The 16849-nt window shown below is 40.1% G+C and overlaps 1 protein-coding gene across 6 annotated transcripts in view; it reads right to left on the bottom strand.

The window, feature by feature from the left end:
- LOC309665266 (low-density lipoprotein receptor-related protein 12-like) overlaps positions 1-16849 on the bottom strand; it is a 146105-nt gene that overhangs the window by 22376 nt on the left and 106880 nt on the right. The gene's annotated exons all lie outside the window — the stretch shown is intronic.

The following is a 16849-nucleotide window of genomic DNA, read 5'->3' as shown; positions in this document are numbered from 1 at the left end:
CCTGGGCTTCCCTGATTCTGCAATATAAACACCAGAACCCAAAGTTTGGGTCCCTCTCCTGGACCCTGGATCCCTACTGGATCCCTGTGTGCTGGCCCAGAACAAAGTGTGCAGTGGGGACCCACAAACTCCCCACTATTCCTGTGACTGTGAACTGCCCCTGATAAACATGGCTCCAGCAGCCAGGGTTACATATTTTTAGGGAACTCTCTTATGGTTACAAGTGCAAAAGACTGAGAACTACTATGTAAAACTAATATTTGAAAACTTCACTCCAGTGATATTTGAAGAACCTCTATAAAATAACTAAACAAACATAATTGCATTTTATTCCACTGTGTCCAAAGTCTAAGCTTTAAATTGTATAAAAATGAGAACGAGAAGTAGAATGCCTCCAAACATTTGGAAATTAAGATGCACACTTCTAAATAATCCATGGTTAAAGAGGAATTTCAACGAAAATTTTTAGGAGAAATAGAACTGAGTGAAAATGAAAATACAACACATAAAATGTGGAAGGATCCAGAGAAAACATTCTTAAGAGGGAAACGAATGGCACTAAATGCTTATAATAGAAAAGAGGGAAGGTCTCAGATCAATAATCTAAGCTTTCACACACGGAAACGGGAAAACAATTGCACAATAAAATCAACACATGAAGAAGGAAGCAAATAACAATACACTCTGATCAACTGGAGTCTATTCTCGCAACACAAGCTTGGTTTACTATTCAAAAATCATCAGCGTAATTTGCCATATTAATAGATTGAAGAAGAAAATCTACATGGCCACATCAATTAATGAAGAAAAAGCATTTGATGAACTTCAACACACATTCATGTCAGAAACTCTCAGGAATAGAAGGGCTCTACTTCAACCCAGTAAAGAATATCTACAAAAAACCGACAGTGAACATCATACTTAATGGTGAGAGAATGAATGTTTTCCTCCTAAATTCAAAAGAAGGCCAGAATGGCCTCTTTCATCTCTCCTTTTCAACTTAGTACTGTAGGTACTAGCCAGTGCAGCACGGCAAGAAAAAGAAAGAAAGACACACAGATTAGAAAGGAAGAAATACTACTGTCCATACTCATGGATAGCATGACTGTCTGCATAGAAAATCCCAGGAAATCTCTAAGAAGCAATTAATAAGTGGCAATTACTTTAACAAAGTCTCAGGATACAAGATCAACACAAAAACATTAGTCATATTTCCAAATATTAACAATGAACAACTGGAAACCAAAACTAAAAACACAATGCCGGGGCTTCCCTGGTGGCGCAGTGGTTGAGAATCTGCCTGCCAATGCAGGGGACACGGGTTTGAGCCCTGGTCTGGGAAGATCCCACATGCCGTGGAGCGACTAGGCCCGTGAGCCACAACTACTGAGCCTGCGCGTCTGGAGCCTGTGCTCCGCAACAAGAGAGGCCGCGATAGTGAGAGGCCCACGCACCGCGATGAAGAGTGGCCCCCGCTTGCCACAACTAGAGAAAGCCGTCGCGCAGAAATGAAGACCCAACACAGTCATAAATAAATAAATAAACAAATACTCTAAATATTCTGAGTAACTATAACAAAGGCTGACAATTTGACTGCTTCCAGTTTTTCATTATTATGAACAATGCTGGAATCCTTATACATGTTCTCTCCACACACACATAAGCAAGTATTTCTCTAGGACAAATTTTTCTAGAAGTAGAATTGCTGGGTCAAAAGACACAATTCCACTTTAAATTTGATAGCAACACTGAGAAAAATGTTTATACCAACTCACAATTCCACCAAGTGCGTATGAAAAAGCACCTTATACCCCACAACTCTGGCAAAATGCAACATTTTATTTCTAAAGATTTGTTGCCAGTTAGGTGGATAAAAGAGATTTATCATTGTTCTAGTTTGCATTTCCTTATTTACTGAAATTGAAACACTTTTTCCTATGTTTATTAGCTATTTCTATTTCTTTTTCTGTGAATCACCTTGTTATATCCTTCGTACCTTACAATTTGTTCTTATTTAAGAGCTCTTTATATAGTATAAACGTGTATCTATTTGGGGCATGTATGTTATGCAAGATATATATAGATCCACTCAAACCCTCATTCTCTCCAATAGTTGGTGCAGTCAGGATTTCTTAATGGTATCTTTTACTGAGAAGTTTTTTTTTTTTTTTAAGTATAGTTGACTTACAATATTATATTAGTTTCAGGTGTACAACACACTGATTCGATGTTTTTACAGCTTATACACCATATACAGTTATTATTGCATATTGGCTATATTCCCCTGTGCTGCACATTACATCCTTGTAACTTATTTATTTTATACATAGTAGTCTGTACCTCTTAATACCCCTCACCTATCTTGTCCCTCTCCTTGATCTCTGTATCTGTGAGTCTGTTTCTGTTTTGTTATGTTCGTTAATGTGTTTTATTTTTCAGATTCCATATAAACTGAAAACATACAGTATTTGTCTTTCTCTGTCTGACTTATTTCACTAAGCGTAACACCCTGTAGGGCCATCCATGTTGTTGCAAATGGCAAAGTTTCACTCTTCTTTTATAGCTGAGAAATATTCCATTATATCACATCTTCTTTATCCACTTATCTGTTGATGGATACTTAGGTTGCTTCCATGTCTTGGCTACTATAAGTAATGCTGCTATGAACACTGGGATGCATATATCTTTTCAAATTTTTTTTTTCATTTTCTTTGGATATGAAGAGTGGAACTGCTGGATCATCTGGTAATTCTATTTTTAATTTTTTGAGGAACCTGCGTACTGCTTTCCATAGTGGCTGTGCTGAATGGGAGAAGATATTTACAAATGATATGTCCAATAAGGGGTTAATAATCCAAAATATACAAAGAACTCATACAACTCAATATCAAAAAAAACAAACATCCCAATTAAAATATGCACAGAGGATCTGAACACACATTTTTCCAAAGAAGACACACAGATGCCAATAGGCACATGAAAAGATGCTTAACATTGCTAATCATCAGGGAAATACAACTCAAAACCACAATGAGATATCACCTCACATCTGTCAGAATGGTTACTGTCAAAGCCATGTTGGCAAGGATGTGGAGAAAAGGGAACCTTTGTGCACTGTTGGTGGAGACGTAAACTGGTGTAGCCACTATGGAAAACAGTACAGAGATTCCTCAAAAAATTAAAAATAGAACTACCATATGATCCAGCAATTCCACTCCTAGGTGTTTACTGGAAGAAAAAAACACTAATTAGAAAACATATATGCACCCCAATTTTCATTGCAGCATTGTTTACAACAGACAAAATATGGAAGTAATCAAAGTGTCCTTTAATATACTTTTTTTTTTTTCACACACACACACTGTATTTTATTTTTACAAGAGATAAATAGACTGACACCAAGCATTGTACATGGATGACCACAACAAAAGCAACAATGATTGCAATTACCAAACATGAAACACACTCATACTATGTCATAATATTGACATTCAGTCCAGTAATCCTCCACTGTAACAGCTCCTTTACTTTGCAGTGAAAATTGATTTGTATATTCTTTGCCTCTGAGTCCTTGTGGGATTTTTTTCTTTTTTTAAATTCAGACAGAAAGTCTCAAAAATTATACTCATCCTCATCAGTTCACTCAGTCCCATGTAATTAATTTTTTTTTTCATCTTGATCTTTTGTTAGCACTTTTATGAGTTCATCAGTTTTTCATTAGAGTTCTGAAAATGCTTATTCATTCAGTTCAGCAGTACAGTCAGTTACCAGAAACCTGTACTTGTCAGAGTCTTTTCCATGAATTTCTTGAAGATGAAACCCTTTTATAGGAACATATTTGCAAAATCATCAGAGTACACCCAGAACTGTCTGTAAATGACAAAAGACTTAAAAATGACCACGGTTAAAGATTTGATGAAAGTTCATAATAATGCAGTTGACAAGAAAATTAGTTATTTCTGAGATATACATTTTAAAGTAATAACTAGGATTATTACTTATAACATTATACCAGAACATATAAGATTTTTAGAAATTTCATGTAATGTCTGAAACATTTATATTAACATATTTCCATACAAATACAAATATAAGATTTTTAGAAATTTCATGTAATGTCTGAAACATTTATATTAACATAGTTCCATACAAATACAAATATAAGATTTTTAGAAATTTCATGTAATGTCTGAAACATTTATATTAACATATTTCCATACAAATAACCCAATGAAAGTTTAGTATTAGTTGTTTTGTTTGTTTTTTTATACTGCAGGTTCTTATTAGGCATCAATTTTGTACACATCAGTGTATACATGTCAATCCCAATCGCCCAATTCAGCACACCACCATCCCCACCTCACCGCAGTTTTCCCCCCATGGTGTCCATATGTCCATTCTCTACATCTGTGTCTCAACTTCTGCCCTGCAAACTGGCTCATCTGTACCATTTTTCTAGGTTCCACATCCATGCATTAATATACGATATTTGTTTTTCTCTTTCTGACTTACTTCACTCTGTATGACAGTCTCTAGATCCATCCACGTCTCAACAAATGACTCAATTTCGTTCCTTTTTATGGCTGAGTAATATTCCATTGTATAGATGTACCATTTCTTCTTTATCCATTCGGCTGTTGATGGGCATTTAGGGTGCTTCCATGACCTGGCTATTGTAAATAGTGCTGCAATGAACATTCGGGTGCATGTGTCTTTTTGAATTACAGTTTTCTCTGGGTATATGCCCAGTAGTGGGATTGCTGGGTCATATGGTAATTCTATTTTTAGTTTTTTAAGGAACCTCCATATTGTTCTCCATAGTGGCTATATCAATTTACTTTCCCACCAACAGTGCAAGAGGGTTCCCTTTTCTCCACACCCTCTCCAGCATTTGTTGTTTGTAGATTTTCTGATGATGTCCATTCTAACAGGAGTGAGGTGATACCTCATTGTAGTTTTGATTTGCGTTTCTCTAATAATTAGTGATGTTGAGCATCTTTTCATGTGCTTCGTGGCCGTCTGTATGTCTTCTTTGGAGAAATGTCTATTTAGGTCTTCTGCCCATTTTTGGATTGGGGTGTTTGTTTCTTTGATATTGAGCTGAATGAGCTGTTTATATATTTTGGAGATTAATCCTTTGTCCGTTGATTCGTTTGCAAATATTTTCTCCCATTCTGAGGGTTGTCTTTTCGTCTTATTTATGGTTTCCTTTGCTGTGCAAAAGCTTTGAAGTTTCATTAGGTCCCACTTGTTTATTTTTGTTTTTATTTCCAATACTCTAGGAGGTGGATCAAAAAAGATCTTGCTGTGATTTATGTCAAAGAGTGTTCTTCCTATGTTTTGCTCTAAGAGTTTTATACTGTCCAGTCTTATATTTAGGTCTTTAATGCATTTTGAGTTTATTTTTGTGTATGGTGTTAGGGAGTATTCTAATTTCATTCTTTTACATGTTGCTGTCCAGTTTTCCCAGCACCACTTATTGAAGAGACTGTCTTTTCTCCATTGTATATCTTTGCATCCTTTGTCATAGATTAGTTGACCATAGGTGCGTGGGTTAATCTCTGGGCTTTCTATCTTGTTCCATTGATCTATGTTTCTGTTTTTGTGCCAGTACCATATTGTCTTGATTACTGTAGCTTTGTAGTATAGTCTGAAGTCAGGGAGTCTGATTCCTCCAGCTCCATTTTTTTGCCTCAAGACTGCTTTGGCTATTCGGGGTCTTTTGTGTCTCCATACAAATTTTAAGATGATTTGTTCTAGCTCCGTAAAAAATGCCATTGGTAATTTGATAGGGATTGCATTGAATCTGTAGATTGCTTTGGGTAGTATACTCATTTTCACAATGTTGATTCTTCCAATCCAAGAACATGGTATATCTCTCCATCTGTTGGTATCATCTTTAATTTCTTTCATCAGTGTCTTATAGTTTTCTGCATACAGATATTTTGTCTCCCTAGGTAGGTTTATTCCTAGGTATTTTATTCTTTTTGTTGCAATGGTAAATGGGAGTGTTTCCATAATTTCTCTTTCAGATTTTTCATCATTAGTGTATAGGAATGCAAGAGATTTCTGTGCATTCATTCTGTATCCTGCAACTTTACCATATTCATTAATTAGCTCTAGCAGTTTTCTGGTGGCAGTTTTAGGATTCTCTATGTATAGTATCATGTCATCCGCAAACAGTGACAGTTTTACTTCTTCTTTTCCAATTTGTATTCCTTTTATTTCTTTTTCTTCTCTGATTGCCGTGGCTAGGACTTCCAGAACTATGTTGAATAACAGTGGTGAGAGTGGACATCCTTGCCTCGTTCCTGATCTTAGAGGAAATGCTTTCAGTTTTTCATCATTGAGAATGATGTTTGCTGTGGGTTTGTCATATATGGCCTTTATTATGTTGAGGTAGGTTCCCTCTATGCCCACTTTCTGGAGAGTTTTTATCAGAAATGGGTGTTGAATTTTGTCAAAAGCTTTTTCTGCATCTATTGAGATGATCATATGGTTTTTATTCTTCAATTTGTTAATATGGTGTATCACATTGATTGATTTGCGTATATTGAAGAATCCTTGCATCCCTGGGATAAATCCCACTTGATAGTGGTGTATGATCCTTTTAATGTGTTGTTGGATTCTGTTTGCTAGTATTTTGTTGAGGATTTTTGCATCTATATTCATCAGTGATATTGGTCTGTAATTTTCTTTTTTTGTAGTGTCTTTGTCTGGTTTTGGTATCAGGGTGATGGTGGCCTCATAGAATGAGTTTGGGAGTGTTCCTTCCTCTGCGATTTTTTGGAAGAGTTTGAGAAGGATAGGTGTTAGCTCTTCTCTAAATGTTTGATAGAATTCACCTGTGAAGCCATCTGGTCCTGGACTTTTGTTTGTTGGAAGATTTTTAATCACAGTTTCAATTTCATTACTTGTGATTGGTCTGTTCATATTTTCTGTTTCTTCCTGGTTCAGTCTTGGAAGGTTATACCTTTCTAAAAATGTGTCCATTTCTTCCAGGTTGTCCATTTTATTGGCGTAAAGTTGCTTGTAGTAGTCTCTCAGGATGCTTTGTATTTCTGCGGTGTCTGTTGTAACTTCTCCTTTTTCATTTCTGATTTTATTGATTTGAGTCCTCTCCCTCTTTTTCTTGATGAGTCTGGCTAATGGCTTATCAATTTTGTTTATCTTCTCAAAGAACCAACTTTTAGTTTTATTGATCTTTGCTATGGTTTTCTTTGTTTCTATTTCATTTATTTCTGCTCTGATCTTTATGATTTCTTTCCTTCTGCTAACTTTGGGTTTTGTTTGTTCTTCTTTCTCTAGTTTCCTTAGGTGTAAGGTTAGATTGTTTACTTGAGATTTTTCTTGTTTCTTGAGATAGGCTTGTATAGCTATAAACTTCCCTCTTAGAACTGCTTTTGCTGCATCCCATAGGTTTTGGGTCGTCGTGTTTTCATTGTCATTTGTCTCTAGGTATTTTTTGATTTCCTCTCTGATTTCTTCAGTAATCTCTTGGTTATTTAGTAACGTATTGTTTAGCCTCCATGTGTTTGTCTCTTTTACGTTTTTTTCCCTGTAATTCATTTCTAATCTCATAGCGTTGTGATCCGAAAAGATGCTTGATATGATTTCAATTTTCTTAAATTTACTGAGGCTTGATTTGTGACCCAAGATGTGATCTATCCTGGAGAATGTTCCGTGCACACTTGAGAGGAACGTGTAATCTGCTGTTTTTGGATGGAATGTCCTATATATATCAATTAAATCTAACTGGTCTATTGTGTCATTTAAAGCTTCTGTTTCCTTATTCATTTTCATTTTGGATGATCTGTCCATTGGTGTAAGTGAGGTGTTAAAGTCCCCCACTATTATTGTGTTACTGTCGATTTCCTCTTTTATAGCTGTTAGCAGTTGCCTTATGTATTGAGGTGTTCCTATGTTGGGTGCATATATATTTATAATTTTTATATCTTCTTCTTGGATTGATCCCTTGATCATTATGTAGTGTCCTTCCTTGTCTCTTGTAACATTCTTTATTTTAAAGTCTATTTTATCTGATATGAGTATAGCTACTCCAGCTTTCTTTTGATTTCCATTTGCATGGAATATCTTTTTCCATCCCTTCACTTTCAGTCTGTATGTGTCCCTAGGTCTAAAGTGGGTCTCTTGTAGACAGCATATATATGGGTCTTGTTTTTGTATCCATTCAGCCAGTCTATGTCTTTTGGTTGGGGCATTTAATCCATTCACGTTTAAGGTAATTATCGATATGTATGTTCCTATGACCATTTTCTTAATTGTTTTGGGTTTGTTTTTGTAGGTCCTTTTCTTCTCTTGTGCTTCCCACTTAGAGAAGTTCCTTTAGCATTTGTTGTAGAGCTGGTTTGGTGGTGCTGAATTCTCGTAGCTTTTGCTTGTCTGTAAAGCTTTTGATTTCGCCATCAAATCTAAGTGAGACCCTTGCCGGGTAGAGTAATCTTGGTTGTAGGTTCTTCCCTTTCATCACTTTAAGTATATCATGCCACTCCCTTCTGGCTTGTAGAGTTTCTGCTGAGAAATCAGCTGTTAACCTTATGGGAGTTCCCTTGTATGTTATTTGTCGTTTTTCCCTTGCTGCTTTCAATAATTTTTCTTTGTCTTTAATTTTTGCCACTTTGATTACTATGTGTCTCGGCGTGTTTCTCCTTGGGTTTATCCTGTATGGGACTCTCTGCGCTTCCTGGACTTGGGTGGCTATTTCCTTTCCCATGTTAGGGAAGTTTTCGACTATAATCTCTTCAAATATTTTCTCTGGTCCTTTCTCTCTCTCTTCTCCTTCTGGGACACCTATAATGCGAATGTTGTTGCGTTTAATGTTGTCCCAGAGGACTCTTAGGCTGTCTTCATTTCTTTTCATTCTTTTTTCTTTATTCTGTTCCGCAGCAGTGAATTCCACCATTCTGTCTTCCAGGTCACTTATCCGTTCTTCTGCCTCAGTTATTCTGCTATTGATTCCTTCTAGTGTAGTTTTCATTTCAGTTATTGTATTGGTCATCTCTGTTTGTTTGTTCTTTAATTCTTCTAGGTCTTTGTTAATCATTTCTTGCATCTTCTCAATCTTTGCCTCCATTCTTATTCCGAGGTCCTGGATCATCTTCACTATCATTATTCTGAATTCTTTTTCTGGAAGGTTGCCTATCTCCACTTCATTTAGTTGTTTTTCTGGGGTTTTTTTCTTGTTCCTTCATCTGGTACATAGCCCTCTGCCTTTTCAACTTGTCTATCTTTCTGTAACTGTGGTTTTTGGTCCACAGGCTGCAGGATTGTAGTTTTTCTTGCTTCTGCTGTCTGCCCTCTGGTGGTTGAGCCCCAATTCCTCTCTCTTTAAACATAAAGTGATTGGACTTAAAGCAGTGCTTAAAGTTTACTGGTACTATAATCCTTGTTCAAAATTGCTCTGTGGCATAAACCACAATGCAGTGACTTGCTGACACCTCCAAATCCCAGGGAGGCCCCTGAGTGCTCTCTCAGGAGGAAATTGAGGTCAGGTGTATCTGATGGCCTGTGTGCTCTCTGTGCTCCTGGTGATATGTGGGGGCTTTCATGTGAGTGCAGTGGGTAGACTCATGGACTCTTAGTCTTGGCTGTGGGAGACAGCACTGTCGGGTTTATGTTTCCACATTTGCCTCCTTTTCTGTTGCCTTTCTCCCAGTTGCATTTAGCCTGATGAGAGGGAAGGAGGAGATGTCGGTAGCTGGGCAGGTGGTTCTCCAGGAGCAAATGTCAGGGACGGTTGTGTGGGCAAGATCCCTAGGCCCCGTCCTGGCAATCTTGCTGTGCACTGAGTAGTCCAGATGAATCGGGTCCTTGACCAGAAGTCCATGAAACTTTTGGCAATCTGGGCAAAATTTGGGATCTGAGGATGGGCTCAGAAATTTCAGCAAGGATTTGGCGGTATCTTACCCTCGGGCTGTTTAAGAGCCCCTGGTTTTGAATGGCATGAAGCACCAGAGAGCCTTTGATCACATTCTATACAGCTGTCCTGTGTGTGGCCCTCCAGCAGCAAACCTTCTCTGCTGTGACCTCAGGGCAGGCCCCATCCCCCCCGCCCCGAGGCTCCTGCCCTGTGAAACATGAGGGTGTAACGCAGGCTGCTTGTCAGTGCTTGGCTCCTGGCTTGCCTGACGCAAAGGATGGAGCATCTGTTCACCTTGTGCTGGTGCCCTTCCCAGAATCAATGGGCTCACAGCCCAGACATTTATGCTGAGTCTGGGGGCAGCTGTGCCCTGAGAAGCCATGTCTTGTCACTTGGCCCAGGGAGCACCTCCTCAACGGACCACACTTATCATACGGGCCTCCTGCTCTTGTGCCCTCTTGTTTTGTTCTGAGGCAGGTGGTTGTGATGGCCAGTACTGTGGAGTCTTGTGATCTCAGAGCAGACACTGGAGGCTGACTGACCCCACAGAGGTGGACAAGGATGTGGGCTCAGGCGATGGGTCCTTTCTTGGGTTTCTGCCTCTCCTCCCTGACTCCTGACCCTTGCTCTCAAAAGCTCACCTTTCTGTTGTAGTTGCCTCACCAGGGGGCAGTGACGGGCTTTGCCCTGCTGAACTATACCCTCGGGGTAGGTGGCCACAGCCTGGCTTGTCACACACTGGGGAAATCCTACACTGGGGAAGTCAGGATTGTGCCTTGCTGGGCTTGGAACCCAGGTAGAAAGGTAGATGGTGTGGGTCTGAGGGACTGATGCCCCAGCCCCAGGGCAGGTGACTTCTCCTGGGAGAGGTTGCTCATGGCCCCCTTTGGCCCCTCGACCCTGCAGAGGTGCTGATACACGCCCCCTGCAGGCCACAGCCTCTGTGCATAGGATCTGCCCCAGTATCACATGAGAAGCCGGGGCCAGGAGCCTCGCTCTCTCTGAGAGCAGCTGGTCATCCCACACTGAGGGGTGTCTTCTCGGACACAGGGCACATAGCTGACCTGCAACTGCCATATGGACTCTTCCCTGGGCTTTACCCCTGAATTTACCTCCATTCTTGTCTCCTGTCTCATGGCCCCTGCCTTTTCCCCCAGACACCGGAGATCTCCAGGCTTGGGTGGAGTATGGCATGTTGTCAAGCTCAGTGGTGTCCACCTCACCAGCCCACTGGAATCAAGCCCCAGGGAGCCTTTGAGAGAGCAAGACCAAGGACTTTAAGAAGACTACGGTTAATGTTAAGGAGCAGAGATTGTAAGATGAGGAATTTCACTAGTGTTTTTCAATCCGTAAGAAGAAGGAAATAGAAATTGCAGAATTGAAACTTGCACAGACATCAAGAAATAATAGTTTACAGGTCTCAAGAAATAATAGTTTAACAAATGCCTCATTCACAGAATCAAGGAAATGAGCACCATCCACAGGGTGTGCAAAGGAGGTGCCTAATCCCAGGAGCAGCATGGCCACGGCTCATCTGAGAGCGAGGCATGTGCTGGGCAAGCTTTTGTATGTAATGTTCACCAAAGGGAACCTTGGCCAGTGATACCAGGGAAAGGCTATCATGGTGAAGGCCCACTCATCTCCACCACCCTCAACTTGAATTAAAGTATTGGCTGAAGAAACAGACTTGACAGAGACTTTGGCCACCTGGCCTGGGTTCTCCCTACAAAATGTCATGTTCCTCCAAGAACAGGACAAGGAGTCACAGTTGTCCGAATCACAGACGGCATATCTTAACGGTACAGCTATTACAAATTTGCACCTTTGTTTGAAGGGAATTGTTAAGTGGTGGGTAGGGAGTGATGTGTTTCAGGGAGGATTTGGGCCCTCTGGCTTGCAGGTGACTCTCTTATCAGACAGGGCAATTCTGCCAATAACTCATCACTGCCTTCATTCCTCAGGTGGTAGGGATACAAAGGGATTAAAAGGGGTGCGGGCAGAGGACAGCCCTCACTGACAGCACAGAGCCATCACCTACTGTCTCCTCAACTCCTCTGCCCATATAGCCACCGAGGGTGCCAGCTGCTTGCATTCACAGCAGCTGTTGATAGCACACCATCATCCAAGGAGTTCTTGAGCACCAACTTTGCACTACTCAGCAGCATAATGGAGAAATCAAGGATGGTCCATGGAAATAGCTAAGGGTCTTGTTTTAGGGCAAACGAGCTTATTCTGCAATATGTGCTTCTTAGTTAATTGGGGTTCGAATGTCCTTTCTTGTATGAAATGATGTTGATAATGTTTGAAAAATAAAAGGTTGGCCACCCCATGAGAAACTATGCTTTTATCTGAGTGGGGTTGGGGAGCAAGAGGGAGTAATGAAAATTTTGGTTGTTGAAGTAGTGACAGGGCAGGGCTAACTTGTTCAAGACTGCCTCCCTGCATGAAGGCCGGCCTTCCTCAAGACTTCATGGACACTACCCATAGCCAGGGTTTACGGCTGTCATAGCTGGTGACTCAGCCATGGGCCTACTGAGCAATACAGCTGCAACTGCAGCTTGGCTCAGCCCTGACCAGCAGGAGAGAGGCTGGGCCTCCCTCAGCCTGACTGCTCGTTCCATGGAGAGGGACTGGACCTGGGTCCTGTGTGTCCCAGTGCTGTTCCTAGTTCCTGCCCACACGGGACCTGGGCTTCCCTGATTCTGCAATATAAACACCAGAGCCCAAAGTTTGGGTCCCTCTCCTGGACCCTGGATCCCTACTGGATCCCTGTGTGTTGGCCCAGAACAAAGTGTGCAGTGGGGACCCACAAACTCCCCACTATTCCTGTGACTGTGAACTGCCCCTGATAAACATGGCTCCAGCAGCCAGGGTTACATATTTTTAGGGAACTCTCTCATGGTTACAAGTGCAAAAGACTGAGAACTACTATGTAAAACTAATATTTGAAAACTTCACTCCAGTGATATTTGAAGAACCTCTATAAAATAACTAAACAAACATAATCGCATTTTATTTCACTGTGTCCACAGTCTAAGCTTTAAATTGTATAAAAATGAGAACGAGAAGTAGAATGCCTCCAAACATTTGGAAATTAAGATGCACACTTCTAAATAATCCATGGTTAAAGAGGAATTTCAAGGAAAATTTTTAAGATAAATAGAACTGAGTGAAAATGAAAATACAACACATAAAATGTGGAAGGATCCAGAGAAAACATTCTTAAGAGGGAAACGAATGGCACTAAATGCTTATAATAGAAAAGAGGGAAGGTCTCAGATCAATAATCTAAGCTTTCACACACGGAAACGGGAAAAAAATTGCACAATAAAATCAACACATGAAGAAGGAAGCAAATAACAATACATTCTGATCAACTGGAGTCTATTCTCGGAACACAAGCTTGGTTTACTATTCAAAAATACTCAGCGTAATTTGCCATATTAATAGATTGAAGAAGAAACTCTACATGGCCACATCAATTAATGAAGAAAAAGCATTTGATGAACTTCAACACACATTCATGTCAGAAACTCTCAGGAATAGAAGGGCTCTACTTCAACCCAGTAAAGAATATCTACAAAAAACCAACAGTGAACATCATACTTAATGGTGAGAGAATGAATGTTTTCCTCCTAAATTCAAAAGAAGGCCAGAATGTCCTCTTTCATCTCTCCTTTTCAACTTAGTACTGTAGGTACTAGCCAGTGCAGCACGGCAAGAAAAAGAAAGAAAGACACACAGATTAGAAAGGAAGAAATACTACTGTCCATACTCATGGATAGCATGACTGTCTGCATAGAAAATCCCAAGAAATCTCTAAAAAGCAATTAATAAGTGGCAATTACTTTAACAAAGTCTCAGGATACAAGATCAACACAAAAACATTAGTCATATTTCCAAATATTAACAATGAACAACTGGAAACCAAAACTAAAAACACAATGCCGGGGCTTCCCTGGTGGCGCAGTGGTTGAGAATCTGCCTGCCAATGCAGGGGACACGGGTTTGAGCCCTGGTCTGGGAAGATCCCACATGCCGTGGAGCGACTAGGCCCGTGAGCCACAACTACTGAGCCTGTGCGTCTGGAGCCTGTGCTCTGCAACAAGAGAGGACGCGACAGTGAGAGGCCCGCACACCGCGATGAAGAATGGCCCCCACTCGCCACAACTAGAGAAAGCCCTCGCACAGAAACGAAGACCCAACACAGACAAAAAGAAAAAAAGAAAAATTAAAAAAAAAAAACAACACAATGCTATACACAATGCTTCCAAAACATGAAATATTTGATTATAAATATTTTAATAGAGGATCTGTATGATACAACCAAACAAAACCTAAATCAATGGAGAGACATATCGCATTCATGGATTGGAAGACCCAACACAATAAAAGGTCAACTTCCAACAGAATTTTTTTGTCAACATGGACAAGCTTATTCTAAAATGTATGAACAAAAGGTAAAGGCAAAGGAACCAGAATAAGTAAAACAATTTTGAGAAAGCAGAATATAGTTAGAAGATATTAAGACCTACTGTAAAGCTATAAGTAAGACAGTGTGGTATTGGTGGAAGGATAGATACATGGTTCAATGAATAGGATAGAGAATACAGAAATAGACACATGCCAATACAACAAACTGTTTTTTTTTTTTTTTTTTTTTTTTTAAAGAAGTTCTCTTTTTTTTTTTTTTTTAATTAATTAATTAATTTATTTATTTTTGACTGTGCTGGGTCTTCGTTTCTGTGCCAGGGCTTTCTCTAGTTGCGGCGAGCGGGGGCCACTCTTCATCGCGGTGCGCGGGCCTCTCACTATCGCAGCCTCTCTTGTTGCGGAGCACAGGCTCCAGACGCGCAGGCTCAGTAATTGTGGTTCACGGGCCCAGTTGTTCTGCGGCATGTGGGATCTTCCCAGACCAGGGCTCGAACCCGTGTCCCCTGCATTGGCAGGCGGACTCTCAACCACTGCACCACCAGGGAAGCCCACAAACTGTTTTTTTTTTACATAAGTTAAAAAGCGATATAAAAAGCAAAATCTCTAGTCCTTATAATAACCCTAAAAGGAACACAAATCTGTTAAATGACTAAGCAAGACCATACAGTTAGTGGCAGCACCAGAATCAGAACACAGGTCTACCTACTCTTGCTATGACTGAGCCTCTTCTTCTACATCTCCTAAATGTCACTCTGAGTTGAAGAGGGGAAAGAAATGGGAGACCACCGTGATGCCACATCCCTGTGCTTTAACAAGTATGTTTCCTTTATATAGTGGACCATCTATTTCAGATTTTATTTGAAGGAAGTTTTGGCTCGCTTCAGTATGTATTTCATGTTCTATTTATTACCCTCTTTCATTCATGGCAGACAGGCTCTAGAGGTCCTGAGAATGTCTGAAACAAAGAATGCTATAAAACACCTTAGTAACTCTCGAAAATGCTAAGTGGACCCTGAATCAAAACTTCAAGTTTCAGAGAACTTACAGTCACTAATGATCTGCAAAACAAACAAATAAACAAACAAACAACCCCACACCCTAGCAACTCTCAACCTTGGATCAAACTACAATATGTTGGAAGAGGTATTACTGAAAAGAGCTTGAAAGGGCAGCCTAAAAGGCAGAGGGTACAGAACATGGGCCATGTCCCTGTAAAGGGGACATGGTTCATAATATTGTGAATCAAGGGGCTGGTTCACAATACTGGTTATGATGTTCAAAACTGTCAATCAAAGAGAGGTGCATTATTATATATTTGCTTGTTGCTATTGCTTTTCTGATTAGAAGATACAGAGTCACTTTAGGTAACTTCCATTTAATTTAATATTTATTTTCATTTTATATCCAGGTCACATTTTCTACATTAAAATATAATCATGCTGACTCCCCCCACCCCCTATACCCTCAGAGAAAAAAAGTGAAGAACTTTACACAACTTGAAAGAAAGATGGAATGCACAGAGAAGTTGCTACTGCACCCAAGTAACAAAGAACACAGAGAGACCAAACAGTAGACATGTCAGAAGTGCACAGAAGACAGCTCAGGACGCGCAGCAGGAAGGAGGAGGAATTAAAAGACTAAAGCTTTTAAATGCTATCACTTGTGCCACAAGATTACCATGAAAAGGCAGATAGGTCAGAAAGCAGAACCAATTAGGGGATTTTCCAAAGGCTGCTATCTAACAGAGTTTAAAATATCCATAGATTATATATATATATAAAAGTTTCCATACACAGAAGAGCTTTCTCTTCCCCACCTTGCCTTTAGCATCCGGTCAACACTTCAGAAACTTAAAACCACTGTTAGCATGTCCGAATGTAGAACCGATATAGGTTTTTTCTTTCTTAAAAAATTGTATCCCAACTCTTTCCAACCAAGAATTCTATTAATTATTTTCATTATGATTCCTCTGCATGGAAACCCAGTAAGGGATCATCAAGACAGGGCATCTCACTACTATCAGATCAATGCCAGTTGGGCAAAAGCTGCATGATTCTGTGTTACTCAGAGGGAGGGAGAACAGTAAGACACAGGAGTTGAAACTTATCCGCACCAAAGAGGAAAAGGAAACTCCTTTTCTAACCTATTCATTAAATAGGAAACAGCAGGTGGACAGGAAAAGCCATCTGCTTAGAGCAGACCCAGAGGCACACCAAAGTCTAAAAACAAGCGCTCAGGAAAGCGTCTCGGCTCGGAGAGGAAGCGTCTTTCAGACCCTATCTTGTCCCTAGTTTGGAGATCAAAGCATTGTAACTTCAGATAGTGATACTCTGGAGGGGGTGGACAGGGAAGGTCTGAGAGACCCACATAATGAGGACACTAGGCAGCTAACTACACCACTACGTACAAATACACACATCAGTAAGAAAACCTCACCTCCAACCCTCAGCTACTTTAAACAAAGCACTGCAGTTCCAGGCTTTCGAAACAGGGGATATTTTAAAGTCTGTTAGCAATTTAAAACATTGCAACACT

This window comes from Balaenoptera physalus (assembly GCF_965194825.1).
Source record: "Balaenoptera physalus genome assembly, contig: SUPER_7_unloc_2, whole genome shotgun sequence".
Lineage (NCBI taxonomy): Eukaryota > Metazoa > Chordata > Mammalia > Artiodactyla > Balaenopteridae > Balaenoptera > Balaenoptera physalus.
The sequence above is the reverse complement of the archived record's forward strand: the minus strand, read 5'-3'. Positions and strand labels throughout refer to the sequence as shown.